The sequence below is a fragment of the Oryctolagus cuniculus genome, chromosome 11, assembly GCF_051225735.1.
Source record: "Oryctolagus cuniculus isolate XC-2025 breed Fujian yellow rabbit chromosome 11, ASM5122573v1, whole genome shotgun sequence".
NCBI classification, from domain to species: Eukaryota; Metazoa; Chordata; class Mammalia; order Lagomorpha; family Leporidae; genus Oryctolagus; species Oryctolagus cuniculus.
The window spans coordinates 107,039,114-107,049,674 of NC_142877.1; positions in this window are offsets into that span (position 1 = coordinate 107,039,114).

Genomic DNA, 10,561 nt, shown 5'->3' on the forward strand with positions numbered 1-10,561 from the left:
ACATTTTAAATCCCTACGTTGTTACGATGTGTTAATCAGAATATTAAAAACATACATCACGATTCCCCATGGGTTAGGCGAGTTCGTATACAAAGATGACTCAAACCTCCGGGATTAGCTTGAAAAAGCAGCAAAAGCTCTCCTCTCCAGGGCTGTGCAGGCCCCAAGGAAAAATCTGCGTTAGGGGGGAAGGGCAGCCACAGGCTTTTCTCCTTTCCTTAGCTTTTTGCTTAAACTGCTGGGCTTTTGCCAAATTGGTCCGTACCTTTGTCTGCAATTTCTCATTAATCTGTTTACTATAATGTGGTAGGATTAATCTTCTGGAAGACAGTTCTTTTTTAAAGGTTTATTTTTATTTATTTATTTGAAAGAGTTACAGAGCGAGAGATGGCGACACAGAGATGGAACTTCCATCTGCTGGTTCACTCCCAAATGGCCACAACCGCTGGGATGGGACCAGGCTGAAGTCAGTAAGCCTAGAGCTCCACCCACGTCTCCATATGGATTATGCTACTTTCCCAGGCAATCAGCAGGGAGCTGGATTCAAAGTGGAACAGCTGGGACACGGAGCCAGCATCCATATGGGATGCTGGCGTTGCAGGTGGCAGCTTAACCTATGACGCCACAATGCCAGTTCCATGAAGACAGTTCTTACTGTGCTGTTTCCTTTGAAAAATCATGAAAGTCACTGCATTTATTATGTATTTACTGTGTATCAAGCACTCAGTTGAATGCTAAATGCAGGTTTTCTTAAAAAAATTATTACTTCATTTAAAGGTAGAATTATGGAGGGAGAATCTTCACCTGTTAGTTCACTCCCTAAATGACCACAGCAGCCAAGGGTAGGCCAGGCTGAAACCAGGAACCTAGAAATCCCTCCGGGTCTCCCACTTTGGTAGCTGGGGCCCAGGCACTTGGGCCACCTTCTGTTGCTTTCCCAGGTGCATTAGCAGAAGACTGGATTGGAAATGGAGCAGCTGGGACTCAAACCAGTGCCTGTATGAGATGCTGGCATTGTAGGCTGTAACTTAACATGCTGCACCACAGTGCCAGCTCCAAGATACACGTTTTCTTATTTCGGTCACACAGTAACCCTAGTGGGTTAATTTTCTCTATTTAAAGAACCATTACTGGAACTCAGGCCCTCTGCTATGGAATGCGGCTGTCCCAACCATTATCTTTTTTTTTTTTTTTTAAGATTTATTTATTTATTTATTTGAAAGGCATAGTTAGAGAAGGAAAGGCAGAAAGAGAGAGAGAGACCTTCCATTTGCTGGTTCACTCCCCAGATGGCCGCAATGGCTGGAGCTGTGCCGATCCGAAGCCAGGAGCCAGGAGCTTCTTCCAGGTCTCCCACATGGGTATAGGGGCCCAAGAACTTGGGCCATCTTCTACTTCTATCCCAGGCCATAGCAGGGAGCTGGATTGGAAGTGGAGCAGCCAGGGCTTGAACTGACTCCCATCTGGGATGCCGGCACTGCAGACTGCGGCTTTACCCACTACACCACAGCGCTGGCCTCCCAACTGTTATCTTAACTGCTACTACAAATGCCCATCCTAGAGTAGAGCATGTTGGGACCAAAAAAGGAGTGAAGAATTAGGGTCACTGCTGGATGGCTGGCTTCGATAACGAGTGGAGGGTGGGATAGGCTCTGGAGTAGAGCGCTGAGTTGCAAATCTTGGTACTGCTAACTACGGACTGAATGATCCTGGGTCCACGGGCTACATCATGTCTGCATGCCTCAGTGTGCTTGTGTGCGGATTGCTGACTTTCCTCACGTACTTTGGGTCATTGGGAGGCATGAGCTAGTACAAAGAGCTTCAGGGAGTGCCTGGCACCTTGGAAACCAGCCAGATGGTTAGCCATCACTCATGTTGTCATAGCCCAGCCGCTGCAATGAGGATGACTGAAAAAGAAATCAAAACGAAGACTGAATTCTTAGGACACGTGGCAGTCATTAATATTGATTGCAGTGGAATCCTGCCATCTATGAAAGGTTATCTGGTCAGAGCAGTTATGAGAGTAATTTATACACTGTATGGTAATTACTACTGGATTAGAGGTGCCCGAGGGAAGGCATAAAAGGGCAAGAAATTTTAATGGAGACACTAGGGATGGTGCTTGCAGGGAGAGGTGCTGAGAGGGGCTGAGCCTGGAGGGGAAGGAACTGGAGAGGGAGGGAGAGGGCATGGGAGGGCCAGGAAAGGGGAGGCTGTAGCCATGCCACTCGGCTCAGGCCCTGACACTTCCTGAAGATGGTTAGTGGCCTAAGCATAGGAAATATATGACTTTAAACAGCCTGCTTCTCTGTGGAGCATGTGGATGGAAGACCCTGTGTTCTGGCTTTTCCTATGCTGGGCACTTGGGTGCTCTTCCATATCAAATTCTTTCTTTTAAAAAATATTTGTTTATTGGAAAGGCAGAGTTACAGAGAGAGGGGGAGACAGAGATCTCCCATCTGTGGGTTCACTCCCCAGATAGTCGCAAATAGCCAGTGCTGGGCCAGGCTGAAACCAGAAGTCAGAAGCTTCTTCCGGGTCTCCCACACGGGTACTGGGGCCCAAGCACGTGGGCCATCTTCCACTGCTTTCCCAGGTGCATTGGCAGGGAGGTGGATCGGAGGTGCAGCAGCTGGCACTTGAACCAGTGCCCATATGGGATGCCGGCATTGCAGGCAGCAGCTTTACCTGCTGTGCCACAGTGCTGGCCTCTCAAATTCTTACATGATTTCTCCCGGGACAAGAGCTTAGCCTAGCCGTTAACATGCCTGTGTCTCACATGAGAGTGCCTGGACTCCATTCCCTGGTCTGGTTCCTGACTCCAGCTTCCTGCTAATGCAGACCCTGACAGTAGTGGTGATGGCTCAAGGGGTTAGGTTCCTGCTGTCCCCCTGGGAGATCTGGATTGAAATCCTGATTCCCGGGCAGTTGGGAAGTGATCGCCCCTCTACCACCACCCACCCACTGTCTCTCAGATAAATGCGTATTTTTTTATTCTCACTTTCTGATATCTCTGCTTTGCTGATCCCTGAGCACATTGTTGACTGGCATAGTAAGTGATCCTATCTGGGGAGTTTTAGCCACTGACTCCTCACCCCTTGGCATTTGCCTGGCTGGCTCCTACACATCCTTCAGAATTCAGCATAGATATCACCTCCTTCAGGAAGCCCTCCTTGATCCTTCAAACCAGATCTTGTAATTATATCCAATAATACAACTAAAGCACACCTCCCTCTGGAGTATAGATCTGTTGGCCAGATCACGTCTATTTTTTTCATCACTGCATCCCCATCCCATACCAAAAACAGTACCTGGCTCGATGCTGAATGAAAGTTTACTAAAATGAATGAGTTAAAAAAACGAGGCACTTCCAGACAGGGAGAGGGAAGAGGGCCAATACCCAGATCCATAAAAACTCCAGTCTGAATGCAGCTGGGGCCTTGAGTTCTTTACTGGCCGGTCAGGTGTACTCCCTTCATTATTTCTTTTCATTAGCCTTGGTTTCAATATTAAAAAAGAAAAAAATTTATGATCACACTTGGAGGAGTATCGAATTTCATGAAACGAAATACAACTGCAAACTGCCCCTCCCAACCTGCCTTCACCTCCCTGTCCTGGCTGGAGAAGCTCCTCCCACTTTTGCTCCCTTGTAATCAGAGTCAAAGGCTGACCAGCAGAGCTGCTGAGGCATCCTGGAGACTTTAGCTCACAGGCTGTGAACTCCTGGGGCAGGCACTTGGCTAGGCCTGAAGGGGCCTGCTGTTCTTCTTTTTTTTAATTATTTATTTTATTTATTTGAAAGACATAGTTAGAGAGAGAGGTTGAGCCAGAGAGAGAGAGAGAAAGGTCTTCTATCCGCTGGAGCTGGGCCGATCCGAAGCCAGGAACCAGGAGCTTCCTCTGGGTCTCCCACGCAGGTGCAGGGGCCCAAGCACTTGGGCCATCTTCTACTGCTTTCCCAGGCCATAGCAGAGAGCCAGATTGGGAATGGAGTAGCCAGGACCTGTACAGGCACCCATATGGGATGCTGGCACTACAGGCTGGGGCTTTAACCCACTGTGCCACAGCACCAGCCCCCTGCTGTTCTTTTCCATCTAGAACAGGTGCCACCCATCTGGGAAACTGGCCTTTCCCCAACCCTTCACAGCAAGTCCCCGTGGAAGAAGCCACCATGCTCTTACAGATCCCACCCCCGGGGTGGGGCGCCTGACTCCAGCTGGGCATGCGTAGTCCTCTGTTGCTCTCTGAACCCTGCCAGCAATACAGGCTTGACCCAAATGAGGCCAGAAACCTTACCCAGGAGACAGCAAGGGTCAGTCTTTCTCTGGTGTCAGAGTTGGGTGGAGCTGACCTGGTGGCTCCTGCCTGACTTGGCCACCAGCCTGGGGACAAAGCCAACAAACTTCTGTAGAGTTCAAGTCTCTGGACCTCTGTTTTATCTAAGCTGGCGTCAGTGAACTTTCCTGTCTTGAAGTGAAGCCCTGGGCGACCCAGCCCTGTGTGTTCTGTGTCAGTCACAGCCCCTAAGGGGAAGTCACTACTCACAGTGGCGCTGCTTGGCCATCTCCTTGTATGACTTGATTTTCTTTTTAAAGATTTATTTATTTGGAAAGTCAGAGTTACAGAGGGAGAGGGAAAACAGAGAGGGAAAGAGAGAGATGGAGAGAAAGAGAGAGAGATCGATCTTCTGTTTGCTGGTTCACTTCCCAGATGGCTGCAACAGCCACAGCTGAACCAAGATGACACCAGGAGCCAGAAGCTTCATCTTTGGGTGAGACTTGGGCCATCTTCCACTGCTTTCCCAGGCACCTTAACAGGGAGCCAGATCAGAAGTGGAGCAGCTGGGGTACAAACCTTTGCCGTAATGGGATGCTGACATTGCAGGCAGCACCTTAACTCACTGTGCCACAATGCAGGCCCCTGACCATCTCCTTTTACAAGTTAATGTTTAACCACCTCTCTCAAGTAATGCCATGTAACAGAAACACTATGAAGCTCGTAATTAGGGAGGCAAAGCTAGGACCCAACAGACAACCAAGGGTGAGTGAGGGACACAGAGTGTGACACATACTGTAAGAGGCGTGAAAAAATGGGAGACATTGACCCAGAGTTGTATACATTTTACATTGTTTATTTATTCATGACACAGAGAGTTCTTATCTGCTGGCTCATTCCCACAATGCCCACGATGGCTAGGGCTGGCCAGCAACAAAGCCAGGAGCTAGGAACTCAATCCAGGTCTCCCATATGGGCACAGGAACCAATCACTCGTGCCATCGCTGTGGCCTCCCAGGACGGCGTAGGCCCCTGCTGGAATCAGGAGCTGGAGGTGAGTGTTGAAATCCAGGTACTCTCGATGCAACCAGCCTCCTAACCACCAAGGCAAAGTGCCCACCCCGGAGTTTATAGTTTTACAATTTTTAGCCAAAGTAATGGTTTTTTATATTTTACAGCCCAAGAATAAAGCTTTTACAGGTCTGACCTGCTCATTTGGAGAGCTGGTAGGTAGAATCCCTACCTCACACTTTCAGCCAATTGAATCTAGATGCCCTTTGCATGGCCCGCTCCTCTGACCACTGCCCATAACGGCAAGGGTGGAGTCACTGCCATGTTCATCTGAGGTCGCTGTAAGGTCTTCAGCTCCATAGTCGTGGCAGGCACTTAGAAAGCAGTCATGTTGGTGTAGTTGGTAGAGTAGTCATTGCTTGTGATTGTAGCACACACTTGCCTGCCCAGCACACCTTTCCACCCTTCTTCAGGTGACATCACTCTTCACCCCCATCTCCAACCACATGGTCCTAATGGGTGCCCACCCCAGGCACATATGATGTGGGTGCTTGATGCAAGCAAGAGCAATGACAGTACCTCAAACATGCAGTCAGCTTGAACAATGAGCACGTGACCCAAATCAAGCCAGACAGGAGCCTTCTATGAGGTTTTTAAATCTTGATCTACAGCAGGGGGTGTTGTGGCATAGTGGGTGAAGTTGCTACTTGGGCCAGCATTGTGGCGTAGCGGGTAAAGCTGCCACCTGTGACACCAGCATTCCATTTGGGTGCTGGTTCCATTCCTGGCTGTTCCGCTTCCACTCCAGCTCCCTGCTAAGGGCCTGGGGAAAATGGTAGAAGATGGTCCAAGTTCTTGGACCTCTGTACCTGTACGGGAGACACGGAAGAAGCTCCCAGCTCCTAGCTTCAGTCTGGCCCAGCACCGGCTGATATTGCCATTTGGGGAGGTAACCAGTGAATGGAAGATCTCTCTCTTTGTGTCTCCCTCTTTTTCTGTAACCCTGCATTTCAAATAAATAAGTCTTTAAAAGAAATTACGGGCTGGCGCCGTTGCTCACTAGGCTAATCCTCTGCCTGTGGCGCTGGCACACCGGGTTCTAGTCCCGGTCGGGGCGCCGGATTCTGTCCCGGTTGCCCCTCTTCCAGGCCAGCTCTCTGCTGTGGCCCGGGAGTGCAGTGGAGGATGGCCCAAGTGCTTGGGTCCTGCACCCCATGGGAGACCAGGATAAGTACCTGGCTCCTGCCATCGGATCAGCGCGGTGCGCCAGCCGTGCCGGCCATTGGGGGGTGAATCAACGGAAAAGGAAGACCTTTCTCTCTGTCTCTCTCTCACTGTCCACTCTGCCTGTCGGAAGGAAGGAAGGAAGGAAGGAAGGAAGGAAGGAAGTTATGCCATTTGGGATGCCTAGCATGCATGCATTGCATGGAGTCCCACCTCCACTTCCAATCCAGCTTCTTGCTAATGTACCTTGGAGGGAATAAATGATGGGCTCTATATTTGGGTTCTTGCCACCCACATGGGAGACCCGGATAGAGTTCCTGGCTCCTAGCTTTGGCCTGGCCCCGACTGGCTGTTGTTAGCATTTAGAAAGTGACCCTGTAGATGGAAAATCTCACTCTGTCTCATTGTGTCTTTCAAATAAATAAATAAATCTTAAAAAAAAATTTAAAGAAAGATGTTTAACTATCAAGACCATGTGATGGTTTAAAAAACTCTTGATCTAGGGGTAGGAGTTTAACCTAGTGGCTAAGACATAGGTTATGCTACCCATAGAGGAGTACTTGAGTTCAGTGGTTCTCAGCTCTGGCTCTCAACTCTGGCTTCCTAAGTCAAATCCTGGGAGGCAGCATGATGGCTCAAATGACAACTCCTACCACCCACATGCAAGACCTGGATCAAGCTCCCAGCTTCAACTCCAGGAGTTGTAAGTACTTGGGAAATAAATCAGCAGATAGGATTCTCCCTCTTCCCCTCAAATAATTTTTAATCTAAAAAAAAAAATTCTAGATCTGGGGGAAGAAAAAGCAGAAAGTTCCCGTTCTTGTTGGGTGTTGAAGCCATGATGTGACCTAAAATTTCCAGAGGCACTGGAAAATCCTCCTGCACATAGGGAAGTTTAATTCCAAACAAAGCTCGGAGGGGGGGTTGTGTCTGAAAATCTCTGTGCTTCTCTCATTCCTGCTTTCCCAAGGCTGAGTCCTGAGCCTCAATTCTTTTTCTTTTTTTAATTTATTTGACAGATAGAGTGTGAGAGAGACAGACAGAGAGAAAGGTCTTCCTTTTCCATTGGTTCACCCCCGAAATGGCCGCCAAGGCTGGCGCTGCACAGATCCGAAGCCAGGAGCCAGGTGCTTCTCCCTGGTCTCCCATGCGGATGCAGGCGCCCAAGCACTTGGGCCATCCTCCACTGCCTTCCCGGGCCACAGCAGAGAGCTGGACTGAAAGAGGAGCAACCGGGACTAGAACCAAGTGAGCCACAGTGCCAGCTCCCAGTGCCGGCTCCCGAGTCTCAATTTAGATAAGTACTCCGGTACCCGACAGACCACTCTTGTCTTTCTTCAGTCTCCTTAACACTAGCTTGAATTTAGCTTCTGTCATTTGCAAACAGAGTCCCAGTGAACATAAAAATTTTCTGGCTCCATTAAAAAAAGAAAACCTACCAGATAGGATTTTGAAGGTTTTCAATATAAATAAATGTTACATGCCTGAAAGGATAACTATATTGACCATGATTGGACATTATATAATGTAAACATCACAAAGCACCCCATAAGCATGAACAATTTTTATATGTCAAAATTAAAAAATTTTTTTAAAAGATTTATTAATTTATTTTGTAAGTCAAAGTTACAGATGGGGGGCAGGGGGACAGAGAGAGAGAGAGAAAGAGAGAGGAAGAGAAAGAGAGAGATCTTCCATCCTCTGGTATGCTCCCCAAATAGACTCAATGGCCAGTGCTGGGCCAGGTGGAAGCCAGGAGCTTCATCCAGGTCTCCCGTGTGGGTGGCAGGGGCCCAAACACTTGGCCCATCCTCTGCTTCTTTCCCAGGTGCATTAGCAAGGAGCTGGATTGGAAGTGGAGCATCCAGGACTCAAACTCGCACCTGTGTGGGACGCCAGTGTGGCAGGCAGCGGCTTTATCTGCTAGGCCACAATGCCACCCCTGTAGGTTTTCATTCCTTGCACTCTGAAAGAGGCCCATATCATTTATCTGTCAGGAGCCAGGCTTGCAGAAGGCCCATTCAAGGCCAGGTGTCTCCAAAGTCTTTGTGAAGACAAAACGATGAGGGAAAGTTCTAAGTGCCTAAGGGTTGGTGAACAATGGCCTGCAGGCCTGCTGCCTGTTTGGGTCGATGAGGTTATTCTAGGACACAGCCACACTGCTCACGCATGTGTGTCCGGGCCGCCTGCCCGCTCCATTGGCGGTAGAGCACTGTGACGTAAAGGTTCGAGTATGTACTCTCTGTGCCTTTAAGAAAGTGTTCTGCCCTCTGGGCTAGGGCCATGCTTGAAACCTGAAGAGGTCGGGAGCCAGCACAGTAGTTCAGGCCACTTCTGTACCCAGACGCTCTTCCAAGCTGACACGTCCCTTGGATCTGCCCATCAGAGGACATTCTGGTGCTCAGTGAGCAACCCCATGGCGATGGACACCCGCGGTTTATCTTGTTCCCCATCCTGCCATCCCTGCTCCTGCCCTTGGCTCACCTTCCTTTTTCTGTCTGTCTGCTTTCCCATGTCTTTCCCAGGATATAAATCTCACGCCTGCCTCCTGCTCTCTCAGTCACTCATTGCTCTCTTCCCAGTGCTGTTTCTACCACCTTTGTCATGAGTTTGGCCTATAGGGAAGGCCCCAGCAGAAGTTCAAAGGTGAGAAGAAAGGCTGGTTGGGGTGTTTACTGCCTTGCCCCATCTCCACCCCGCTTTCCAGAGATACCCAAACTCTTCCCTTTCTTCTCTCCCCCAGGCCTAATGACGGCTTCCTGCTAATCCACTCTCTGTCTGCAGGTTTTCCTAAACTCTGCTTAAAGAGTTCCTGTGTTCCTTTTTAGTTGTGTAAAAATGTATCCTGTTACACAGCAGACTCATAGAATGGCAGATGCCCTAAACAGTACTCTGGCCTCAGAATCAGCCCTTAAGGCATTCAGATCTGGCTGAAAAGCCCATGAGAGTTTCTCAGGCATGGAAAACCAAGAAGGGCCGGTGCCGCGGCTCAATAGGCTAATCCTCCACCTTGCGGCGCCGGCACACCGGGTCCTAGTCCCGGTCGGGGCGCCGGATTCTGTCCCGGTTGCCCCTCTTCCAGGCCAGCTTTCTGCTGTGGCCAGGGAGTGCAGTGGAGGATGGCCCAGGTGCTTGGGCCCTGTACCCCATGGGAGACCAGGAGAAGCACCTGGCTCCTGCCTTTGGATCAGTGCGGTGCGCCGGCCGCGGCGGCCATTGGAGGGTGAACCAACGGCAAAGGAAGACCTTTCTCTCTGTCTCTCTCTCTCTCTCACTGTCCACTCTGCCTGTCCAAAACAAACAAACAAACAAAAAAAGAAAACCAAGGTACTGTAGGGAAAAAAAAAAAAAAAAAACAACTAAATGAAAGATCTCTGTGAGTGAGATCCCAGCGGAAAGAAGGGGTTATCAAAGAAGAAGGTACCTTTCTCTGAAGGGAGGAGATAACTTCCACTTTGACTATGACCTTGTCTAAATAAGATCGGAGTTGGTGAACTCAAGAGGCTTGCATAGCCTTGGCAGCTCATGACAAGAGCCTTGGGTGATTACTGACGTCATAAATAAGAGTGTCAAGTGTTAAATCAACAACAGGAGTCACTGTACACTTACTCCCCATGTAGGATCTCTGTCCTTAATGTGTTGTACTATGCGAATTAATGGTAAAACTACTATTCAGACAGTACTTCATACTTTGTGTGTCTGTGTGGGTGCAAACTGTTGAAATCTTTACTTAGTATATACCAAGTTGATCTTCTGTATATAAAGATAATTGAAAATGAATCTTGATGAAGAATGGGATGGGAGAGGGAGTGGGAGATGGGATGGTTGCAGGTGGGAGGGAGGTTATGGGGGGAAAAGCCACTATAATCCAAAAAGTTGTACTTTCAAAATTTATATTTATTAAATAAAAGTTTTAAAAAAGAGAATAAAAAATGTATCGCATTCCTGCAAATTGTTTAACTCTTTACTTAGTATAGAGTTGTTCTTCTGTGTATAAAGTTAATCAAAAATGGATCTTAGTGGAGAATGGGACAGGGAATGGGAGAGGGAG